At 45.5% G+C, this 25,286-nt stretch overlaps 1 protein-coding gene across 2 annotated transcripts in view; it reads left to right on the top strand.

The window, feature by feature from the left end:
• Window positions 1-20,317: 20,317 nt before the first annotated feature.
• TMUB1 (transmembrane and ubiquitin like domain containing 1) overlaps window positions 20,318-25,286 on the top strand; it is a 62,854-nt gene continuing 57,885 nt past the window's right edge. The window contains exon 1 of one of the 2 annotated variants that reach the window (XM_086940916.1): window positions 20,318-20,552. The gene's annotated coding sequence lies outside the window, so the exon portion shown is untranslated. Of the gene's footprint in view, window positions 20,553-20,586; window positions 20,672-25,286 lie in introns of those variants that run through there. The other variant, XM_086940917.1, reaches the window with a different exon arrangement.

Here is a 25,286-nt window from a genome sequence, read left to right as displayed (position 1 = left end):
CCGCCCCAGACATCACCATTGCCATCCCAGAAGACTATAAGATCTTACGCAAGGACCGTACCGGCCACACAGGAGGAGGAATCGCTATCGTCCATAAAAAATCCATCCACATCTCAACCAGCTCAGACGTCAATCTCGCCAACTCTGAACACCTTCACTTCCAGATCCACATCGACCCCAAGACCACACTCAGAGGCACCCTCCTTTACAGGCCACCAGGACCCCGCGCACAATTCAGTGAAGACATCACAGACTTCATCACTCCACACGCGCTCCCCTCCAAAGATTACATCCTTCTGGGAGACCTCAATTTTCACCTTGAAAAGCACAACGACCGCAACACCACCACCCTCTTGGACAACCTCGCCAATCTCGGACTTAAACAACTGGTCACTTCCCCCACCCACATCGCAGGTCACACTCTCGACCCTATCTTTGTCAAGATCGCACTCCGCAGGATCCGCATGCAGAAGAAATGCTCCACCTCCGGACCTCCCAAACACCCTGATTATATATCACAGGGTGTTCAGGCGATACGGTGAGGGAAAAACCCCAAAAGGGGAAAAAACCCAAAAGAAAAGAATAGAAGGAGGGGTCAGCGGGGAAAAGAAGCTGTCACGAAACTCGTGTTCGCCAATTCACACAGCAGTGACTTCTTATGTCCCTTCTGCCTCCCCACCTATAGTGTAATCTAACTCTTAAGGCAAACACTTCAAAGGAATATTGATGACTGCAATCCGGAGTCATTAAAGATTGAAGCAAATGTAACACAGAAGAAGCAGAAACCTCCTCTGCTTGTAAAACAAAAAATAGCAAACGTTTCTAATGGATATCCAACATCAGGAAATAACTAAATACGGCATGATGTAGTTAACTTCACTACCATCATCCGCTTTAGCATTTGTAGTCCAATCAGGTAAGTATTTGTCCAATTATATGATACTTCGTGCCGGCATTGCGGAGGCCTTCCCCCTGCAACCCGTCACTGGAAAGCAATCATGCAACCCCATCCGGAGTTCGATTGTAACAAGAAACAATCCACCTTAGTAAGTAATCTAACACCAACCGTGTTAGTCTCTCTCAGCTGTGAGGTGATAGAAATGACACACGCAGGAAGCATCTGCCTTTCAAACACAAGGACCAAGCAAATGCGCGGTAGCGCTCAAGCATTACACAGTTCTACCTTCTGGAAACCTCAGGCATCACAGTTCTCGGAAAGGAGAGGCGCCAAGGGCAGCAGACGAAAACTGGAAACAACCTTCTTCCGGAAACAAACAGAATCACGAGCACTTCCCCATGGTTCCGCCCCGCTATATCCTGGGACCGCAAAGGAGCATGGGACCTGTAGTTTTAGCCTGGAATTCATGGGAGTTGTAGTTTTAGGTAGGCGCGGTACCGTCTAAATCCTGACAGTTTGCCCTCCTCCCTAGCGCCTCCTAGGTCCAGGCTTACCAGGAAACCTTGCATGAAATGATCTGACCGCCCTCGGGGCATGTACATTGTGCCACGGCTCCCAAGAGTCATCCTCAACTGAATAGCCTTTCCAGGAGACCAAGTACCAAAGCACCCCCCTACGGCGTTCGGAGTCACGAATAGACTTCACCTCATACTCCAAGCCTCCATCGCATTGTACAGGAAGCGGCGCCTTCCGGCGCGAGGAAAAGGCTTTCTTCAACAACTGCACATGGAACACTGGATGTATTCTCAAAGAATTCGGCAATTTCAACTTATACGCCACAGGATTCACCTGCCTCACTATGGGGTATGGATAGGCTGTGGGGTTTTAGGTTTAAACCTATAATAACTGATAAAACTCCACTGAAAGAAAAATAGCCCTCACCGGTGAAAACATATAAACACTGAAAAAACACCTCAACAACCACAAACTAAATGCCATTCAAAGAAAGGAAAAAGAGAGTGAAAGACATTTTTTTCTTCCTAAAGGGGTCAATACAATGTAACTTTGTTATACAAGCTAGAAGTAAGAAAGACTGACTCTGCTTGAGTTTTGTTCTTTAAGGATGCCACTAAAATATTGTTTCTTCCTTTTACTTTTTTCAGTTTTGTGGCCTTTGGTCTAAAGATGCAGGGTTTAGTTTCATGTTTTAGGTCTAGTTTAATTATTTTATAAACTATAGAGAATCAGGAAATATCAAACTCATATTTGATATTTTGGCTGCATTTGAATATTTCACTTATAGGTAAAATGTCTGGTTTCATAAAAATCTTTCCAAATATGTGTCACCACATTTACCCACAGAGAATGGGTAAAAACCCTTAATACATAAGACCATAGTTTCTATTGGGTTAGTATTGATTGTAGGTGAATTGCCAACACCTCAGGCTTTAAACATTCAATGCAAGGTATAGTGACAAGTATATATATATATCACCAAGCATCTGGGATAGTGGTGAAAACATGACACCAGACTTTTGGAAAACATGGAACGCAGTGTAACTTGTAATGCTCTGCAAAAAAGGTTATTTCCAAGTTCAACAAATATTGGAGTGATATTGTTTGTATTTACAGTGATTCAGCAACGTATATAAAAAAGTTGTGTGATAACCTGTCAAAATTGATACCCGAGCTGAAGTGATTCCCTGTAGGAGATCCTTGCCACTTGTTAGATGGTATGCTGAAAGCATCTTTACAATCTTCAGAGTTAACGAGGGATGCTATTGACTTTTTAGTCCCTTCTGGTGCGCTGTTTTCTTATGCACAGGAACTAAAACACAAATATTTATCATTTTATGCTTTATATGGCATCAAAGAAAGAGTCATCCCAACTGTGTCCCTTACTGATGGTTCTCAGTCCAAGGGGCTATGAATGCAGAGAGGGCCTTTTCATAGAAGTTTACATGGGAAGGAAAGAGTGAGCGCACATGACCCAAAGACTCACTGAAGAAGTATTGTATGGTGTACTACAATAAGATTAATTTGCAAAAATCTATTTGGACCTCATATACACTATAAGCACACTGTCTATATACCATGTTCTTTCAGTGCAGAAAGCAAGCAATAATAAAAGCAAAACGTTCCATAAACACCGGAAAAACACTTTTTTTGTTCTTTTTAGTGGCGCGAAAATGTGTAACCACTGATAACAACAGTTTTTTAAGATATTGAAAACACTGAAAAAACCCCACCAGAATATACCAAAAATAGAAACTGAAAACAGGAAAGCCTAGGTATGGACCAATAAACCGCGGGTGAAACACACTCCTCATTTTGAAACGGATGTATCGTGTTGACAGCCACACCCTGTCACCCACCTGGAACAGAGGACCCTGAGCTCGATGTCTGTCCTCCCATTTCTTGTACACCTCCTTGGCTTTCATCAGATGTTTTTGCACCTCCCTATGCACTTTTCTTAAGGCCATAACACGTTCTCTCACAGTGGGTTGATTTGACAACTCAGCGGGGATGTTGATTGGCAAAGTGTTTGCATCAAAACCAAAGTTAGCCTTAAAAGGCGACATGCCTGTTGAACTGTGCCAGGTATTGTTATATGACAATTCCGCCATCCAGAGTAGGTCCACCCAGGATTCATGGGCTGCCTCAGAGTAACAGCGCAGGTATTTCTTTAAAGTCTGATTTAGGCGTTCCGTTTGACCATCCGTCTGAGGATGGAAACTGGTAGAGAGTGCTGACTCTATGCCCAATGCCTTGCACCACATTTGCCAAAAGCGAGCGATGAACTGTGGTCCCCTGTCTGACACTATCAATCGAGGGATGCCATGCAACCGTATGACCTGTGAAGCCAGCAATTGAGCAGTCTGCCCTGCCGTAGGGAGGTTTACGCAAGGGATGAAATGCCCCATCTTTGTCAAATTGTCCACCACTACCAAAACCGCTGATTTACCCTGATCCAAAGGTAGGCCTGTTATGAAATCTAAACTGATATTTTGCCAAGGGCGAACAGGAGTAGGCATAGGCATCAATAGACCTTTGCTTTTAGTGTTTTCTCCTTTTGCTCTGGCACAGGTTTCACACTTCCCTACCCATTTGGAAACATCCAGAAACAAAGACTCCCACCAGAAATGTCTGCGAAGCAGTCTCACTGTCTTGGTAACCCCTGGATGACCCGCTGAAGGAACTTCGTGACACCAACTAAAGGCTTTCTTTCGCAATTCTTCAGTAGGCAAGAACAAGCTCTCCCCCTGAAAAGGCAATCCTTGTCTCACCTTCCTGCCAGGTTTCTTAGCAGCCCAGCGCTCCCATGACCCAAAAGACCTGGAACTCTTAATCTCTCCCAAGAACCTCTCAGCGCGAACCGCACATACAACCTTTGTAGAAGGGAGTATGGAATGCTGTACTTCCTCAGATGGCACTGTACATATTTCCTGCCTAGACAAGGCATCTGCCTTCCTGTTCTCTACCCCAGGACGGAAAGTTACCACAAAGTTATATTCAGAAAAGAACAGCATCCATCTCATTTGTCTTTGCGTTAAATGTCTCGCTGAGGTCATATATTGGAGATTGCGATGATCGGTGTATACAGTCACCGTTTGACTCGACCACCAGAGATAAGGTCTCCACTCTTGAAACGCTCTTTTGATAGCCAACAGTTCTTTCTCAGCTATAGTATAATTGCCCTCTGCAGGGCTCAATTTCTTGGACAATTAGGCAACAGGATGAAGCTGGCCATTGTCTGGGTCTCTCTGGGATAGAATCGCGCCTATGGCTTCATCAGAAGCATCCGCTTCAACTATGAAGGGTCTTTCCAGGACGGGGTGTGCCAACACCGGGGCTGTAGTAAAGGCTCTTTTCAAAGCCTGGAAAGCCTCTTCAGCATCAGAAGTCCATAGAAAAGGTAATCCCTTTCTTAACAGTTTTGTGATGGGAACCACTATCTGACAGAAATGCAGAATGAACCGGCGATAATAATTCGCGAAACCCAGGAAGCTCTGCACCTCTCTCAAGTTTCTTGGGGCTGGCCAGTCCTGGACAGCCTTTACCTTTCTATCAGACATCTGTAGGCCATGGGGACTAAGATTTACTCCCAGGAACTCCACTTCCTGCACCCCAAACTCGCATTTGCTTAACTTTACATACAATCTATGCTCCCTCAGTTTATCCAGAACCTTACACACTTGGGCGGTATGACATGAAACATCCTGGGAGTATATCAAGATATCATCTATGTACATTACCACGAACCTATCCACATACTCCTTCAACACATCATTTATGAAAAATTGAAATGCCGCCGGAGCATTACAAAGCCCAAAGGGCATCACCAAATATTCATAAAGACCGAATCTCGTCTTGAATGCTGTTTTCCACTCATCCCCCTCACGTACACGGACCAGGTGATATGCCCCACGTAAATCCAAACGGGTGTAAATCTTGACCTCTCTCACCTGGTCTAGCAATACTGGAATGAGGGGGAGAGGGTAGCGGTTGCGGATGGTGTTTTTATTTAATACGCGGTAGTCTACACAGGCTCTCAGGTCTCCATTAGCTTTTGCTATGAAAAACAGGGGAGATGCTGCTGGAGAGCGGGAAGGCCTAATGAACCCCAAACGCTCGTAGTGATCTATGTATTCTCTTAAATGGATAGTCTCAGGCACAGACAAGGCATAAACTCTGCAGGTTGGTATTGTAGCCCCCCAACCTATCCACCTTTTCCCTTAAGGCAGCAGTTTCTGCCTTAGAGGCGGCCAACTCCTGCTGTACCAACACCAGAGCATGCAACACATCCTCCATGGACGCCATTTCCCCCACACACGGATCAGGCAGAGTGTAATTCGTGGGCTCGTGATCCTGTCAAGATCGCACTCCGCAGGATCCGCATGCAGAAGAAATGCTCCACCTCCGGACCTCCCAAACACCCTGATTATATATCACAGGGTGTTCAGGCGATACGGTGAGGGAAAAACCCCAAAAGGGGAAAAAACCCAAAAGAAAAGAATAGAAGGAGGGGTCAGCGGGGAAAAGAAGCTGTCATGAAACTCGTGTTCGCCAATTCACACAGCAGTGACTTCTTATGTCCCTTGTGCCTCCCCACCTATAGTGTAATCTAACTCTTAAGGCAAACACTTCAAAGGAATATTGATGACTGCAATCCGGAGTCATTAAAGATTGAAGCAAATGTAACACAGAAGAAGCAGAAACCTCCTCTGCTTGTAAAACAAAAAATAGCAAACGTTTCTAATGGATATCCAACATCAGGAAATAACTAAATACGGCATGATGTAGTTAACTTCACTACCATCATCCGCTTTAGCATTTGTAATCCAATCAGGTAAGTATTTGTCCAATTATATGATACTTCGTGCCGGCATTGCGGAGGCCTTCCCCCTGCAACCCGTCACTGGAAAGCAATCATGCAACCCCATCCGGAGTTCGATTGTAACAAGAAACAATCCACCTTAGTAAGTAATCTAACACCAACCGTGTTAGTCTCTCTCAGCTGTGAGGTGATAGAAATGACACACGCAGGAAGCATCTGCCTTTCAAACACAAGGACCAAGCAAATGCGCGGTAGCGCTCAAGCATTACACAGTTCTACCTTCTGGAAACCTCAGGCATCACAGTTCTCGGAAAGGAGAGGCGCCAAGGGCAGCAGACGAAAACTGGAAACAACCTTCTTCCGGAAACAAACAGAATCACGAGCACTTCCCCATGGTTCCGCCCCGCTATATCCTGGGACCGCAAAGGAGCATGGGACCTGTAGTTTTAGCCTGGAATTCATGGGAGTTGTAGTTTTAGGTAGGCGCGGTACCGTCTAAATCCTGACAATCTTCACCTCCAGCAGTCACGTCTCCTTCAGCCACACTACGGCTCTCCTCTGGACTGACCACAGCTGCGTTCACTTTACCTACAACAAGCCCAAACCCATCAACCACCCCCAACCAACTCTGCAAAGAAACTGGAACAAAATCACCATCGACCAGATCTCCTCATCGCTCATTCTAAACCCCCCAGCCCACTCTTCAAACCCCGACCAAGCCGCCACCAACCTCACCCTATGGTTATCCAACAGCGCCGACATCCTAGCACCACTGAAAAAACGACAAAACAAACCTGGCAGCAAGAAGGCCTCATGGTTCAACGATGATCTTAAGAAGTCCAAGAAACTCTGCCGATCCCTTGAGAAGGCCTGGAAAAAAGACCCAACCACCAACACCAAGGACGCCTTCAAAAACGCCACTCGCATACACCACCAACTAATCCGAAAGGCCAAGAAAACCGCCTTCAAGGATCGACTAGATAACAACGCCCACAACAGCAAGGAACTTTTCAACATCGTCAAGGAATTTACCAATCCCTCGGCCAACTCCAACGACATCACCTCCTCTCAAGCCCTCTGCGACTCCCTAGCTTCATTCTTCCACAACAAAATTGCAGACATCCACAACAGCTTCGACAACCAACCCGGAGACCAACCCACCCAACCATATGCTGATCATTCACCTCCCTTGAACATCCTTAACGACTGGAGCCCAATCTCCACTGAGGACACCATCCGCCTGATGAACTCCATCCACTCAGGATCCCCCACAGACCCATGCCCTCACCACATCTTCAACAAAGCAGACTCCATCATAGCACCGCACCTCCGAGACGTCATCAACTACTCCTTCAACTCCGCCACCTTCCCGGAAAGCTGGAAACACGCTGAACTCAGCGCCCTTCTGAAAAAACCCACAGCGGACCCCACCGAACTCAAAAATGACCGCCCCATCTCGCTCCTTCCATTCCCAGCCAAAGTCATCGAGAAAGCTGTCAACAACCAGCTCGCCGCCTTCCTCGAAGCCAACAAATCCCTCGACTCCTCACAGTCCGGCTTCCGAGCAAAACACAGCACTGAGACCGCCCTCATCGCAGCAACAGACGACATTCGAACTCTACTGGACAATGGAGACACAGTCGCCCTCATCCTCCTCGACCTCTCCGCAGCCTTCGACACAGTCTGCCATAGCACCCTTCTACAACGCCTCAGAAACATCGGAATCCAAGGAAAAGCACTTGAATGGATCACCTCGTTCCTCACCGGAAGAACCCAGAGAGTCCGCCTCCCACCATTCAAGTCAGAGGCCACTGAAGTTATCTGCGGTGTACCACAAGGATCTTCACTCAGCCCCACCCTCTTCAACGTATACATGAGCCCCCTCGCGGCCATCGCCCGCCAACACAACCTCAACATCATCTCCTACGCGGATGACACTCAACTGATCCTATCACTCACCAACGACCCTAACACCGCCAAAAATAACCTACACGAAGGAATGAAAGAAGTTGCCGAATGGATGAAACACAGCCGTCTGAAACTGAACTCAGATAAAACAGAAGTCCTCATCTTAGGTACATCCCCCTCCGCATGGGACGACTCTTGGTGGCCAGAAGCCCTTGGAAAAGCACCCATCCCGACAGACCACGCACGGAACCTAGGCGTCATCCTGGATTCCTCACTTTCAATGAACAGACAAGTCAACGCCGTCTCCTCATCCTGCTTCAACATTCTGCGCATGCTCAAAAAAACATTTCGCTGGATCCCCACCGAAACTAGGAAAACGGTCATCCACGCTCTGGTCACGAGCCGACTGGACTACGGAAACACCCTCTACGCAGGTACTACCGCTAAACTCCAGAAAAAACTCCAACGAATCCAAAACGCCTCTGCCAGGATCATATTAGACATCCCGCGTAAAGAACACATCTCTGGCCACCTGAAAAACCTCCACTGGCTTCCCGTCAATAAGAGGATCACTTTCCGGCTCCTAACCCACGCACACAAAGCACTCTACGAAATCGGACCAGAATGCCTCAACACACGACTGTCCTTCTACACCCCCTCCCGCCAACTACGATCTTCCAACCAAGCCCTCGCCACTGTACCTCGCATCAACAAAACCACCATGGGAGGTAGATCCTTCTCCTACCTGGCAGCTAAAACATGGAACTCACTTCCCACTCACCTTCGCCTTACCCAGAACCACCTAGCATTCAGAAAGCAACTTAAAACGTGGATATTTGACAAGTAATCCCCCACCCCTCCCTAAGCGCCTTGGGACCCTCTGGGTATGTAGTGCGCTATATAAATTCTCTGACTTGACTTGACTTGACGATGGCTGTACGTTTGAGTTGCGCAATGATTTTACAGGACAATTTTTAAGCTCTTTGCAGAAATCTTTGCAGTCTATTTCTTCAGCTACCATGGGTTGTTGGGTTAAATGGTTGTGGTCCGAAGCTGGAATTGATGTCTCCGTTTTTGGAGCTCTTTCAGTGAGAGGGGCTATGGACTCTAAAGCCTCTTCTACTATTTCTCGTCTAGAGGACATTATGTTAGCAGCGGATTGGTGTTCTGATTCAACTGTAAAGTATTTTATCGTAAGCCAATTTTAGATGTTGCATCTAATATGGTGGCTCAACTTTAAACTAGCATAATCCGAAGATTCTGTTCCTGACATAGAATGAAAAGAATTCTAGGTAACATGTCAATTTTCAATTCTATTAAGGGCACGAAGTCGAGGATTATCCTGCCCTTGGAGAGTGTCTATTGAGTTATTGCAATAGTTCGCTTTCATATGCATCTGTTTTTTTTTTAAGTGAAAGTGCTATATTGACATCGTTGATATTGATAGTGCAACGTTTGCCATTATAATAAATGCTATTGATTATAAATACTATATTTATTGATGGTGCAATGTTAAAATATTACATGTGGTTGCTTTTACAAATGTTTTTTTAATTTTTTTATTGAGAGTTCATAGGCTTAACAGCATACAATGTCATCATATATAGGTACATATGTCAAAATATTGAGAAAGGAAGGAATTGTTTAGAATCTAAAATACAAAGTATTACAATATTATAAACAGACATTTCAAAATACACAGTAGTGCAATTGTAATATATCCATAATACAGAAAAAAGATCCTAGTAAGTTAAAGTGCAAAGTGCTAAATCAGGGTACATATTTACAAATATACCCTATCTTTTTATACCCAATGTAACAAAAGTACAGAAACAAATCAATTTAAGTTAAAGCGCAAAAGTGCTATATCCGAACAGATACCTATACAAATATTTTATCCTTTTAAATCCACAACAAGATGTTATCTTATATTTCAAACACACTCCAATATGTCTCATACTTTCCTATTGCTTCTGATCTTATTGCATATTTCTTTTCCAATTCTTGTATTCTGGACAATTTTGCCTTCCATGCATTAAAGGTAGGTACCTTCTCTGTTCTTAACAATTGCAGGATTAAAGATCTTGCTATTAAAGCCGCAGTAAACAAGCCTTCCACGTGTGCAGAGGTAGCGGGAGAGCAGCCAAAAACGGCAGTGGATTTATCAAGTGAGATAAGGGGATCAATTATAAATTTAAGATATTTCTCGATCTCCGCCCAGAAACTCTGGATATTTGGGCACTCCCAAATAATGTGCGACCAGGTACCTTTATCTGCACAACGAAAACATTTGTCTTCAATTTGCGGGTATATATTATGAAGAAAAGAGGATGTTCTATATATATCAACCATTTCGAATAGTATTGCGTGTGTTTAAAGTTTGCCCCACTGAAAATAACTGCATTAAGTTTATTAAGCCTATTCCAGGTTGGTTGAAGAATCTGCATATCTTCCCTTTTCTTCCATCTATCTCTAGCTTTTTCATATAGTGAAACTGATTTATTGTCATCCAAGATTTTAATCCAATTACTAATTTTCCGTTGTGTGGGGGAATTAAGGGCTTCGCTGATAACAGTTTAATCACACAAGCTTTCCATATCCAGTTTTTCCAATATGGGTTTCAATCTAATGAATGACCATTTTAAGATTATGCTTGGAAGCTGAAGCCCCGTTTCAATCTCCACCCAGGTTTTCCAACAGTTCCCCTTGGTGAAATCCTGGATCTGGATAAACCCGTTTTCCTCCCACAGCCTTAGTATATTGTTCTCAAACAAACCTGTTTCCCCCATGTATATATTCGAAAGCCTAGTTAAGATATTGATTTTTAGAATATCGTAGTGTGTTAAAAGCTGAGTTTTTTGTTTAAATAACCATTGTAGGGTCTTGTAGCGCACTTTTTTAGGGTACTTGGCAACTCTTGTAGGATCTATTATGTTATACTCCCTTAGAATCTTTTTTCATGAAGAAGTTATCTGCCTCTTGAGGATCTAAAAAGAAAAATCTAAAACTGTGATGTGCAAATGTCGCATAATAGTAATTTCTGATATTCGGAAGAGATAGTCCTCCATCAGCAACAGGACAATTTAAAGTGCTAATCTTATTTGTCCATAAGAAAGAGGAGAACATACTGTATATTTCTTTTAAAAAAGACGTCTGTATTGCACAAGGAGCAGCACTAAAAAGAAAATTAAACAACGGAAGACATTCTAATTAGCGCAACTCGCCCTATTATTTTCTAAAGTTGGAATTGGCAATTACTGCAAAAATTCATTAATCATTTCTAAGGAGACCTGGTGCGATGTCTGATAGATATCTTTATAGTGTTTAAAAAACACCTCAACTATTAGTGGCGTAGTTTTTACTCGAGTTTTAGTTACTTTGTACTGGATGCATTTTATTCTATTTCGGACTGGCTTTTCCTTTGCTTGCCAAGCTAGCAATCTTCCCGTATACTCGCTATCTTCATAGCTTGTCTGAAGATATATTCTACTGGCTGTATCTCCTAAGTCATAATAGAATTCCCTCATTCGTGTTTTTGCATTCAGTATTTCTTGTCTATTATCCGAAGTCCTATTTCTAAAGTATTCTTGATTTGCATGGGCCAGTCTATTTTCTATTGCCAGTCTCTCCTTCTTAGCTTTTTGTTTTGGTATCTCTTTTGAGGTGATTATGCCTCACAGTGTAGCCTTAAAAGCATCCTATATGATGTTAATAGGGGCAGAATCCTTATTTATAGCAAAAAAGGAACTAATCTCCTTCTTTAAATCTGCGCACCATTGCTTATCTGCCAAGTTAAGTTTATTAAAATACTACCTTCTTGATGTTTCTTCATCTTTCTTCCCTAAAAGGGTTTCCATCTTAATGAGGGCATGATCTGAGAAGGCATATGGGAGGTTAGGAAAAAGTCTAGCCTTGATAACGAGTCATATTTCACTGAATAGCACCATTGCTTATCTGCCAAGTTAAGTTTATTAAAATACTACCTTCTTGATGTTTCTTCATCTTTCTTCCCTAAAAGGGTTTCCATCTTAATGAGGGCATGATCTGAGAAGGCATATGGGAGGTTAGGAAAAAGTCTAGCCTTGATAACGAGTCATATTTCACTGAATAGCAAGAGAACTCACGTTTGATCGGATTGTTAAGCCGCCAATTATCTAAAATATCTAAATCTGCCTTACAACTCTAGAGTGCAGTGGCTACTTGCGGCTTTTTTTGCCTTTGGTCTTTTTTTGTAGAATCAACCACTGGATTTTGCAAGAAATTGAAATCACCTCCCCATATGATCTGACCAGGTATACCTGACAGCGCTTGTTTTAACTGTAAAATGGGGAGCAGGTCGTCCACAACTGGTGCATAGATTGTAGCAAGTATCACGCTTGTGCGGTTTATTTTCCCATGTAAGAATGTCCATTTGCCCCTTGCATCTGAATGAGATGCTTCAGCTTGCAATTGGACATGCTTGCCTATATAGATGCTCACACCCCTCTGGGCTGTCCCTGGCACAGCTGAGCAATGAAAACTCGCCCAATTTTTAAACATTTTACTAGCATCTGCTAAGGCTCGTAAATGTAAAAAGATCACATCTGGATGGTGACCTTTTAACCAGCTTTCTATTGCACAAGTTTTACGTACGCCTATTGTTTAAACCGTCAACATTCAGGGACTGGATTGACAGTTTACTTCTATTCATAATGTAACTGAAAACAAAAAAAACATATTAGGAATTAGCATATCACTTGGGCAAGTAACGATATGGGATGAGTAGAGTGTCCGTTCCTATAGGAAGCCATACACACTGTGATGAAAATCCATCTAGAATAGGTTTGCGCCATGGGACAACCTCTATCTTTATATATATGGACTCTGCAAGATCAGTAACATCTCTCCCATTCTGTTCGGGTGGCAGTCTTCAAATCATAAGATCTTTGAACCTGACCTATGAGTTTCTGTACAACCTGTATATTTGTATATATGCTTTCTGAATTATCATGTAGAATTTGCAACACCTATACACCCTTGCCCCCTGATGGAATCGAGTATGGACTACCATGGACGTGTTAATATACCCAGAGAAACTCCATCCCAACTAACATATACATACACTATATATGTAAAGTGTGTGATTCCGCTTGTATATGTACTGGTAATAACTGGATGATGGGTATAATTTTGAGAGTATAGGTTTGTCTGTGACTTTGGGATTTCCATCTTGACAAACAACTATATATTCAATTTTCAATTTCATTTTCACTACGATACACACGTAGAAATGGTTTAGTCCGACTCTATTCATGTAAATAGTGTAAATACACCTTTCCTTTGCAAGCTTTAGGAATACAAAAGAGTTTTTTCCTGTTATATATCCTGTAAACATCTATGAACCGTGACGAATTATGACAGAATGTTTGGTTTTTTGACTGTTATAGGACAGGTACCAATTCCATTTTCGATTCTCTTTTTGATTCCTCTTATTCTTTGCGTTTTGCTTTCATGTGCTTGAGAATTTATATGACTTCTTGCATGTTTTCTTTGCACTAATGTGACCATACTAGCATTGTAGATACATGCCATAGGACACTTGCCGATCCACGGCTTTATTTTTAACCATGATCACTTCATGTTAAAATCAGTAGACACGCGCATGCCACAGCTCCTATCGCGACCGGGATGAGGAAACTGCTCGCTGTGTATTGATTTTAAATTACACGACGCCCGATCTTATTTTAAAAATTGAATCTTGACATTGACACTGTCTTTTTAAATTGATTTAAAAGCACGTTTGCACTTGTACCTCGCTGTCTGTGGTCTTAACTGGCGCTCCTGCTACCCCGGTCCACCGCAAGCACTCGGCTTGATTGACGTGGAGGGTGCAGGGCGCTTCCTACTTCCGGGTTCCTTTGCCGGTGCTGGACAGGGATTGGTCAGAGGGGAGGGAGGCGGTGCTGAATGCTAGCGCGGCCCCTACAAAGCCCCAGAGAATTCAGACACTCGTCCTAAGACACGCGCATGCCACAGCTCCTAGCGCGACCGGGATGAGGAAACTGCTCGCTGTGTATTGATTTTAAATTACACGACGCCCGATCTTATTTTAAAAATTGAATCTTGACATTGACACTGTCTTTTTAAATTGATTTAAAAGCACGTTTGCACTTGTACCTCGCTGTCTGTGGTCTTAACTGGCGCTCCTGCTACCCCGGTCCACCGCAAGCACTCGGCTTGATTGACGTGGAGGGTGCAGGGCGCTTCCTACTTCCGGGTTCCTTTGCCGGTGCTGGACAGGGATTGGTCAGAGGGGAGGGAGGCGGTGCTGAATGCTAGCGCGGCCCCTACAAAGCTCTCAGATGCATAACACGCGCAGCGATGACGCGCAGCGAACGCGCCGATTCTGCGCCGAAGACCCGCCAAAGACAAGCCCGTCTGTGCCCGTCCGGGCCCAGACGGGCCCAGGGCGTGACACTCTGCCGAAACCTACTACCCTGAGGCATGCTTATGAGCGCGACGAACTCTTGGCCCTTCGGCATGCCTTGCCTCAGAGAGCTGATCCGCCTATACATTTCCATTCCCCCCTCCTAGCTGAGGGAGCTGAGAGGATTCACTCCGCTACTAAAGGGAAGAATGACCTGGTTGTAGGGCTACTGAATTGTAGATCCCTCCCACGCCATGCTATAGAAATCAACCTACTCATCCAGGATCTGGCATTAGATATCTTGTTTCTAACGGAAACATGGCTAACTCCCAGTTCCGATGCGGATATCGTGGAAGCTCTTCCACCGGGCTACCTTATCTGTCAGGTGGACAGACCAGAGGGACGAGGGGGCGGCCTCGCCATTGTATACAGGAGCCTGTTTGGTTGCAGGACGTATAGTGGCCAACTCTCGGAGTGTGAGAGTTGTCACTTCGCCCTCAGGATATCCCCGACTACATCAATATCGGGTCTGCTGATTTACCGGCCTCCGGGAGCACTGGGTAATTTTGTGAGCTCCCTGGTAGAATCAGTGACGGCCCTGGCCGCAGTAACGGCCAACTTCATGGTGTTGGGTGATCTCAATCTTCACTTCAATGAGCCCACTGACCAAACGGCGCAGGACCTCCAGAGCGACTTACAGGAGCGCAAGTTGGTCTTAATTAACGCCGGCCCCACCCACGAAAAGGGACACCTACTTGACCCGATGTTCTCTAACATTCCCCGCTTCACAGCTAAGCCGGCTCTTCCCCTCCCATGGTCAGACCATTTTTTGGTATCAGCTTTGTGGCAAATCGACCTACCACCCACAAGGACCAAACAGGCCTTCCTAGTGGATAGAGCCTGGGCCAGACTATCAGTCGATAACTGGACCTCTATACTGGAAAATTCGCCTCCCCCTCCTGAGTCGGATCCCGTTAAGGCCGATGCCAATATCAACAGCTGGTTTTCCGCCTCTTTGGACGCTCTGATCCCTAAAAAGAGAGTTCCTAAGAGGGACAAACGAGTTGGCTCGGCTCCGTGGTACTCCGGAGAACTTCGCACCCTCAGGAAGGGATGTAAAAGGTTGGAGAGGTTATGGAGGATGAACTGGGAAGTCTCTAGGAGAGAAGAATATAGGGCTGCAATCAGGGGCTATAAGTCCGCCCTGCGAAGCGCGAAAGCCCTATTCTTCGATGATCGCATTAAATCTGCTTCAAGCTCTTCCAGGGAGAGCTTCAAAGTGGTCAAAGAACTGCTCAAAGTTCCGGAGCCGGATGTGTTGCATGATAAACAAAAAAGCACACAACTGGCTGAGTTCTTCCACACAAAAATTGAGAAGATCTTAATCTCTCTGCCCCAGCCGAATCCATCTCAGGACATTTCCAAGCAGGAAGTGGGACTTCGGGCCAGAGAGAACGTTTTCCACATTGACACCTTTGGTCCAGTATTAGTGAGCGACGTTGCCAAAACTTTATCGTCGATTAAAAGTGGTTCTCCCACGGACCCGGTCCCCATGAAGTTTCTCAAGCAGGCAATAGCGTCCATTGCAGCTCCCATACCAGACCTTATGAACGCCTCTTTTGCTCAGGGTGTGGTGCCACCCACTTGGAAAATGGCTGTTGTTAAGGCTCTTTTAAAAAAGACCAATTTGGACCCCAAAGATCTGGCGAATTTTAGACCGATCTCGCTCTTGCCGGGCCTCGGCAAAGTTGCTGAACGATTGGTCAACAGGCAGTTGTCAGCCTTTTTGGAGTCGAATGGACTCCTTCGACCATCACAAACTGGATTCCGCCCAGGGCAGGGCACAGACACGGCCCTCTTGGCAGTAGTCGAGGAGGCAAGATGCATCCTTGACTCAGGAGGGTCAGTGGCGGTGATCCTCCTGGACCTAAGCGCGGCGTTCGACACTGTGAACCATCAGGTGTTGATCCGACGGCTGGCGGAGGTAGGGGTCTCCGGGGCGGCCCTGCAGTGGCTGAGATCTTTTCTCTCGAATCGTTCCTACCAGGTGTGGGATGGCCCCGAGAGATCCAAATCCATTCCCCTCCAGTGTGGAGTGCCACAGGGCTCGTCACTGAGCCCTACATTATTTAATGTATATATGGCCCCCCTGGAGGACGTAGTATCCCCATACGACATCAAAATCGTCAGCTACGCTGACGATACGCAGCTAGTGGTTTCCTTATCACATCTGGCCGACAATCCTGACATCTTGAACTCCTGCTTGGCAGATGTTCACACTTGGATGGGAGATTCCTCCCTTAAGTTAAACGGCTCAAAAACGGAAATACTGCTGCTGGGGAGTAAAACTACCCTTCTCCCGCCGCTTAGTTGGCCGGGATGTATGGGCGATCCCCCGGCCCCCAAGGATGCGATCAAAAGCCTTGGAGTCTGGCTTGAACCAGACTTGTCTTTCCGCACCCAAGCCAAGAAAACAGCAGGAGTATGCTATGCCCTGCTCAGGTCCGCTCGGAAAATCTTCCCCCTACTTCCGGTAACATCGAGGAAGCTGCTGATTCAGGGTCTCATAACATCTAGGCTCGATTATTGCAACGCCATCTTCGTAGGCGCCCCTGAATCAACCTTTAAGACTCTTCAACAGGTCCAAAATGCAGCGGCAAGGCTGCTCACGGACATTCCGAGGACACAATCTGCGAAACCAGCATTGAAGGCACTGCATTGGCTCCCCGTGCGGGAGAGAGTGACTTTTAAAGCACTCTGTACCGCTCATAAAATTCTTGCAGGCAAAGGTCCCCTTATTTTAAAAAATCTAGTGACTCCCTACAAAGCTGGCAGAACGCTGCGGTCAGACACAAAACATCTCTTGATGGTGCCCAGAGTCAAAAAGGCCCGCACTGGTGGGAGAAGATTTTCATTTAACACGGCAAAGCTCTGGAACTCGCTTCCCCAAAAACTCCGAGCTGAGCCCTGCACACTGCGTTTCCGCAAGGGTCTTAAAACCTTCCTGTTTCCAGCTTAACGCCTCGATGCTGTTCCTTTTACCATCCGATGTTGTCTTGAAGCGCCGGGATGCCCTAGGGTAGCTGCGCGCTATATAAGATTTTAAAATAAAATAAGATTTTAAAATAAATAAAATAAATATTTGACCCTTGGAGAGAACACCATTCCAAGATGGCGCCCACAGTAGCGTAAGGGTTGTAGTCCTATGTCCATGACAATGCCTATGGTTTGTGTGTATGTTTATAACATGGACTGTTAGATGTGGACGAATGACACACTGACGAAGGCTCACGCCGAAACGCGTCTGTGCTTTCCTTCTTCCCTCTGATTAAACCCTGGTTTGACTTTGTTCCGCGAGTGCTGCCTCTTTCTTTTGGACTTTGGGAGAGTCGAGCGTAATATATATATATATATATATATATATATATATATATATATATATATATATATATATATATATCCTGCATTATCCATACACCCCCGGGCATCCAATCTTTCATATGCATCCGTGATGTTATATCAGTATGTTTTACTGTGACTGATGTACCCCCCCCCCCCCATGTTATGACAGAAAGCTCTTGAGATGGTGTATTATGGATTTGGTTTTTCTTTTCAGGTGTTAATGCCAAGGTGACCTGAAGCAGCCTGAGGTACGGTTGACAGTGCATCTTCGTTGCAAAGGATGTTTATCTTCACCTGTTGGAGCTGGCCCGTGAAGTGGTCCGTGGATGTTCAGTTTCAGTCAAGATTGCTTAAAGGTTTTATGAACTTATGTTGTTTTCTGCACAAAGAAAGAGGGAGGACTACACTCTGATGGACATTTATTAACAGTGATGACGCCCTTTGATTGGTGGGGAGAAGGAGCTGTGAGGGCTCACAGGTTATGTAGTTTAAAGTTTGATTGGCTGCTGTGATTTACTAGTAAAGAAAGTGAAGAATAATCCTCACCTCCGTGTTCTGAAAAGAATTCAAAATTCTTGATGCATTAGTTGGAATTTTTTTTATTTTATTTGTCAGCAGGTTAAGGTATATTTCATTGGCAAGTGTACAATCCTTCCAGAGATGCCTTACTTGTTTTTAATCACATAAAAAAAGCTACATGTATCAAAGTTTAAATAATAAAAAGACCACCCTTTTTGTTCACTGCGGCAAATGCCACATTTCCACTGATGAAAAGATGCACTTAAAGTGCTCTATTTCTGATGTGCATTTTTTGCGGTTTTCTACAGCGTGAACTTGGAGGCATCATAGCGCTTTACTCGAGCACCAGTTTCGTTACAGGCGGACACAATTTTGGGCATTGGGAAATTAAGTGATCTACCCAGAATCACAGGATGTTCAAACATTAGCCTTATGCCAGACTCTATAGTTGTTCCCCACCTTCCGAGACGGCCCTCCAGCCCTTAAAGCCACATCCTAATTGCGTTACAACATAGCTGACAGCAATGAGGAGTCTGTGAGTCGGTTTTTTAGTGTTCAGAAATTTGGCGCACAACTTTTTACGGTAGGATACTGGTTGATGGATTTGTTATGGGTATATTCTGGTAGGTGCTTCTTGGTCAGAGGATAAACCTTAACCTCTGTGGTTGAAAAGGAGATCAAAAACCTCCTTGTCAATGAATTTGGACAATAAGATCCAGAGCACACAATATGTATCTATACCTTCCTTTGTTTTGGACTAGTCTTAGTAGGGATAGATTGAACAAAAGTGTACAATTTTCACGGTTTTATTCACCGACAGTGTCCCCTCCTGGGAATCACTGCAAATATCAATTAAGTAATTTCAAGTTTTTTTATTCTCCAACAGTATCCCCTCCTGGGAATCACTGCAAATAACAATCAAGCCGACACGTGTTTCGTCACAACATGTGGCTGTGACTCTTCAGGGCTGATTTAAATAATCAGTTGACGTGGTCGGTGAACTGGTGATAATTCCAACCCGGTCCTAATCGGGTGTTTTTTCTGTTTTTATTTGGGCGGTAGGCACCAAGTCGGGTTGCCGTTGCCGAGTTTTAGGTTGGGAATTTTGTTATATCTACAAAATTCAAAGGAGCGGAGGCCGTGTGAAGCCTTGGTACTGGCGTCGATGTCAGTCGGTAGCAAAAACAGAAAAACCACCCGATTAGGACCGGGTTGGAATTATCACCGGTTCACCGACCATGCCAACTGATTATTTAAATCAGCCCTGAAGAGTCACAGCCACCTGTTGTGACGAAACACGTGTCGGCTTGATTGTTATTTGCAGTGATTCCCAGGAGGGGAGGGACACTTGGAGAATAAAAAAACTTGAAATTACTTAATTGATATTTGCAGTGATTCCTAGGAGGGGACACTGTCGGTGAATAAAACCGTGAAAATTATACACTTTTGTTCAATCTATCCCTACTAAGACTAGTCCAAAACAAAGGAAGGTATAGATACATATTGTGTGCTCTGGATCTTATTGTCCATAGCTTACAGAAATATTTCCATGCAAAGAATTAAAATATCATAAAGCTGATTTTGGGAAACGGAGGAGCATACAAATTTAACCGTATCGCCAGAAGCAGCATTTAGGTGCATGCCATGCGATCAGTAACTCTGCCAAAATGGAGCGTCAGCGTCACTCAGAAAAACTCCAGTCCGTTTCCTTTAAACTGGGCGTCACCCGCCGGTCGGCTCAAAAAAAAAAAGCACATGCGGAGTCCACAGCCAACCAGCAGTACGGAATTATGTATGGCGCACTAGGATTGGTTTATGTGTCCCCGCCCAAATTTTACGTCACCTTACACGTTCGCAGCACATCCCCACTTCCAGAATAGTTCAGTAGTGAAATTAGGTCTTCTTATGAACCGGAAGTGTAAAAAGACAGACAAATTATCTTCGTTAAAATCAACAACGGAAGGCAGACATTTAGCTGAATTAGCAAACGACCCGTGTAACGAGCAGAGAGGTGGTCACCATAAAAGAGACTTGGTGATCTGCGGTTTCTGGAGAGGTACGAGGATGATAAACTAGAACAGGTGAAGGTCGCGGCCTGAGAAGTATTTCTGCCGGTGAATGTGGTGCAGCAGCTGTGGGGAAATACGCGGATTGTACACGTTGACGATGGTTAATGTAGTGGGATCTGGTGGGGTAAGAGGTCAATGTGAGAAATGAGACTGCAGGGCGGGGTTTGACATGGCCGAGCCACCTTTTTAAGGGGAGGTAGCTGACTGTATGAAACCGACGTTCAGTATAGCTGGAAAACGTGAGCCAAGTGGGAAGTATACGTAGTTTCTCCTGGTACTGTTTACATGTTTGCAGTACGTCAGTGTTTCTGAAGCATCTTTTTCACTTTATATGTTGTGGCGAGGCATCTCTCGCGCGTCTTCTGTCGGAAGTATCCTAGTCCCGTCTGCTTTGGTTTTTATATAGTGCTTGATGCATCTTGCTCCTCTGTACGTTTCTGTGTTATTGCTGGTCTTTTGATTTTGTATATTTTGATGCTTCCAGTGCCATCTATCTGTATACTGTTTATAATACTGCTCGCGACTCAGTTCTATCTGTATTATGTGTATGTGACCCTGCTTAGTCTGTCCTGATGTTTTCTGTATGGAGTTTACAGTGTTGCATAGCCCCATACCACTCACTAGTCTGTATATTGTATTGCATTGTGTTGTATCGTTTCCATAGTCTTTTAGGTCCCCAAAGACTCCCCTAGTGATTTTCGTTTGTTTATTTATTTTATTTATTTAAAAAGTTTTATATAGCACTAGCTTAACCCGTAGGGATCAGAGCTCTTTACATACACAGTAAACAGCAGAAGGACATTACATTACATAGTAGGCCGGCAGTAAGGAAGCAAACCAAAGAAAAACATACAGCATGGGAGATAAATATATAGTGCAGCGGAGGGGGAGAGGGCAATAAAAAGAAAAAGGTGAGAATGACAGTCCGGTCACCCACTATCCTTGAATGTCTGGGGATAGGGGAGACAACTCTGATAAAGTGGTCTAGGTAAGTTGACTTTGGTCATGAAAGTATTTGTTTAAGAGATGGAGTTTCAGGTCCCTTTTGAAACAGGAGAAGGAGGGGTTGCATCTGAGGACTACAGGGAGAGTGTTCCATATCCTGGGAGCGTTGCCTGAGAACGATCGGTATTGAGAGCTGGAGTGATGTGTTCAAATCTTTTAACTCCTGATATGAGTCGAGCGGACATGTTCAGCACTGCCCTTAGAGGGGCTAGGTGAGCTTTTGGAGTCCCTATAAGGATGGCATTTCCGTAGTTGATTATAGAGAGAACTAGGGATTGGACTACTGTCTTGAGGTCATCGTGGGGTAGAAAAGGTTTCAATTTCTTGAGGTGTTTTAGAGAGAAAAGAGCACTTTTTACAGAGTTTTTGATGTGGGCCTCCATTGATAAGTTCTTGTCAAGGGTGATGCCTAGAGACTTAACTGAGTCGGATAGGGTAAGGGGGCAGTTTAGGGCAACAAATTCTTGATCCACTCTTGGATTGGATGATGGTTACTTTTTGGAGAGAATAGGATTCGTTCCGTTTTGTCAGGGTTGTGCTTTAAGTGGTTAACATAGAACCAAGATTGGATCTCAGTTTGGGTGGTATTGAGGAGTTGGATGTCGCTGGGGGACTTGATCCTGAAATAGATTTGGGTGTCGTCTGCGTAAAGGTGGTAATTCACTCCCGCTTTTTTCAATATGATTGTGAGGGGCTCCATGAAGAGCTTGAAGAGGGACAGGGAGAGGATCGAGCCTTGCGGGACCACAAGTGTGACTTTAGTAGGTTTTGAGAGACAGGAATTAATTATCATTTGTTGTGAGCGGTGTTGAAGGAAGGAGGTGAACCATTTTAGTACTGTGCCATTTATGCCGGAACTTTTCGACCAGGTCTCCAGAAGGGCTGGGTGGTTTACTGTGTCCAATGCTGCAGAAAGGTCAATAAGGATGAGTAGGCAGGCATCCCCTTCGTCTAGGGCCTTGTGAATGTCGTCGGAGACGTTGAGCATAGCTGTTTCCGTGCTACAGCTTTTCTGAAACCAGATTGAAATGCATCGAGGAGGTTGGACTCATCAGTGTGTTTATTGAGTTGGAGGAGAACACATTTTTCCAAAGTTTTTGCAAGGAATGGGATGTTAGAGATAGGTCTGAGGTTGTTAAGATAATTAGGGTCAGCCCCAGGTTTCTTGAGAATGGGTGTGATTTGTCCTAGTTGGAGGGAGTCTGGGACACAGCCTGAGGTGAGAGAGGCGTTGATGATTTTTGTCCAGAAAGGTGAGATGATGTGGTTGAGTTCTTTTATAATTGTGGAAGGGAGGGGGTCCATAGTGTGGGAGGAAGGTTTTAGATTAGAAATTATATTGTTTGATCAACTATCTACTTTTGATGTGTATAGCTGCAGTGGTGGTGGGGTGGGGTGGGGGTTGGAGGGGGTGCAAAAGTGTGTGTATGGGGGGAGAATGTGGCGGGTAAGCAGATGTCCACTATGGGTGGTGTGCTCTGGTATCGTGTGAGGTCAGAATGGTAATCCAGACTTTGCCCAATGGCATGTAACAGCGTTTTAACCGTGGAACAAATGCAGATGGGATAGTTTTGCATACTACATATGCAAACCAAAGTGAACTTCTAGTTAAGTAGTTAAATCATGATTTTGGGGTCTGACAGGTCCTTCTTGCTTTCCGAAATTGTTTGCTGATGATGACGATTTTTTAAAATTTATATATATTCACTTGAGGATAAGTTTCCAGAGCTTGCATGTCGGAACTGCCAAATTGCTCAGTTCAAGGCGAGATGATTAGTAGTAAAGCCATTTTGGACTTAGGGGTCCTTGTCAGGGTGACCGGAAGTAACCAGATAAATATGAGCTCCACCACTTGGTAGTTATGGCCCAGAGCAGACTGCCTTAACTTAAAGGCATCGTGTAAGGTATGCACATAGTACTAAAACAGTTCATTTGAAATGTAAAATTACAAAAATAGTGAAACATTAAATAAACAAAATGACAAAGATTCTAAAAGGATACACAGTAAATGTGAATCTTGAAGTAAAAATAGTACCAAGAAGCAGAAAGTGCTAATAATGGTCAGTGGTCATGGTAGAACAGGATCTAGGTGCAATGTGGGAGTGGTGGAGTGCTGGTCAGATGCAGTAACCAGGTTTGTTTCTATTAAAAATGTTACCTTCAGGGGGGCGTGGCCAAGAGGTCTGACATGGCGGACGCACCGTAGACGAGCTCCGTGGGCTTGTTCGATATCCTGCATGCATCCTGGTCATCAGCAATTCTAGACTACCCCCAACCCTCGCCTTACATACCGGACACTCTGTGGAGCAGCTGGCGTGTCGCTCCGAGACGGTTGCAGCTGGCTGGTCTGTGATCAGACTTGCGCCATTGCTGTGCTGCTGCCGTGCCGGAGCTGGATCGGCGGGACCACGCACTGGGGTCCGGCCGCTGCCTCGGAGGACCAGAGTGTGTGGAGTGGTGCCACGGGCGTCCCGCGAGTCCTTCTTGAGTGCAGCCAGCAATTTACTGTCTGCGTGATCCGCGATCGTGGGATTTTGCCTAGCCTGGCGCGAGCCTTATCGACGTCCCGGGCTGGCAGCCATCTTGCGGGCAGACTGAGCGCTCTGGAGCCTGTGGCGGTGACGTAGCATTGCTAGAGCCTGGCTGAAGTCAGCGCTGGGTCCCTTTGCCCGGAATGCTGTCGCACCCCGGCTGGCTTTGTGTGGGACATTGGACGACTCCTGTGCTGTGCGGGACTGGATCGGATCTCTGTGGAGGCGCTAGAATCTACCAGCAGCGAGGTCGGGAGTGGCGGTCCTCTGCTCTCCCCCAGGCCTTCTCCTGTGTCGGGTAGTGGAGCTTTGAGTGCAGTGAGTCCCCCATCATCACTTGGTGCGAGTGGGGTGATGTGGAGACTCACTTAAAATTGTGACGTGGGGTCTCCCCTCCCCTCCCCCCGCCCACTCCCCCTCCCCAAAATTACCCTTGGGCCTTTTGCTGTCCTGTGTGGCCCCACCAACTTACACCGGACAGTCATCGCCTTGTGTGCAGTGGGGGGCTAGAGCGGATTGGCTGCCTGTGATCCTGGTGGAGCCCTTCCTGTGGGCCCCCCCCAAGATACCTGGTTTGTGACGAGGGAGTGCCGGACTGTTTAGCTGCAGCTCCTTACTAGAGTCGACGCGTGGCCCCCACACATTGAGGCCTGCTGGTATTTGTCCTTTGATATCCACTGACAAATTGAGGCGGGCTGCGCTCTGCTGTATTCTACTCCCCCAGCCCCTGGCTGAAGTACACAGGATATTGGCGCGTTTGTTTGCCTGGGACCCATCGTTTGCCACTCACTGCTGGGATTCCGCGATGATTGGGCGGATTGGTGACACCCATTAGGGGGAAACAGAGGCACCGGTGCGCGGATGCGGCTGGGGTAGGCCTGGTGCGGCCTGTGTGCAGCTTGCCCCTGGGCCTGTCTTCCTGCCGCTTTGGAACATAGCTAAGGTTTGGACTCCCTGCTGCTTGGGTGCCGCGGGAGCATTGACAGCAGCCGACTATACCTAGTGGTGCCATACTACTCTTCGATGGGTCATTATCTAACTGCCATCATTGACAAATTATCGAAGCAAAGTACCCTAGATCGCTATGCAGGGCCTGGGGCACACACATCAGAGACATCGACCCAGAGTCCTACCGGCCCGGACAATGCTGCTTTGATGGCAGCAATAATCTAGTCTCGCGAGACGCTGGAAGCCAAGATTGGGGAAGTGG

The sequence above is a fragment of the Lissotriton vulgaris genome, chromosome 10, assembly GCF_964263255.1.
Source record: "Lissotriton vulgaris chromosome 10, aLisVul1.2, whole genome shotgun sequence".
Lineage (NCBI taxonomy): Eukaryota > Metazoa > Chordata > Amphibia > Caudata > Salamandridae > Lissotriton > Lissotriton vulgaris.
The sequence above is the reverse complement of the archived record's forward strand: the minus strand, read 5'-3'. Positions and strand labels throughout refer to the sequence as shown.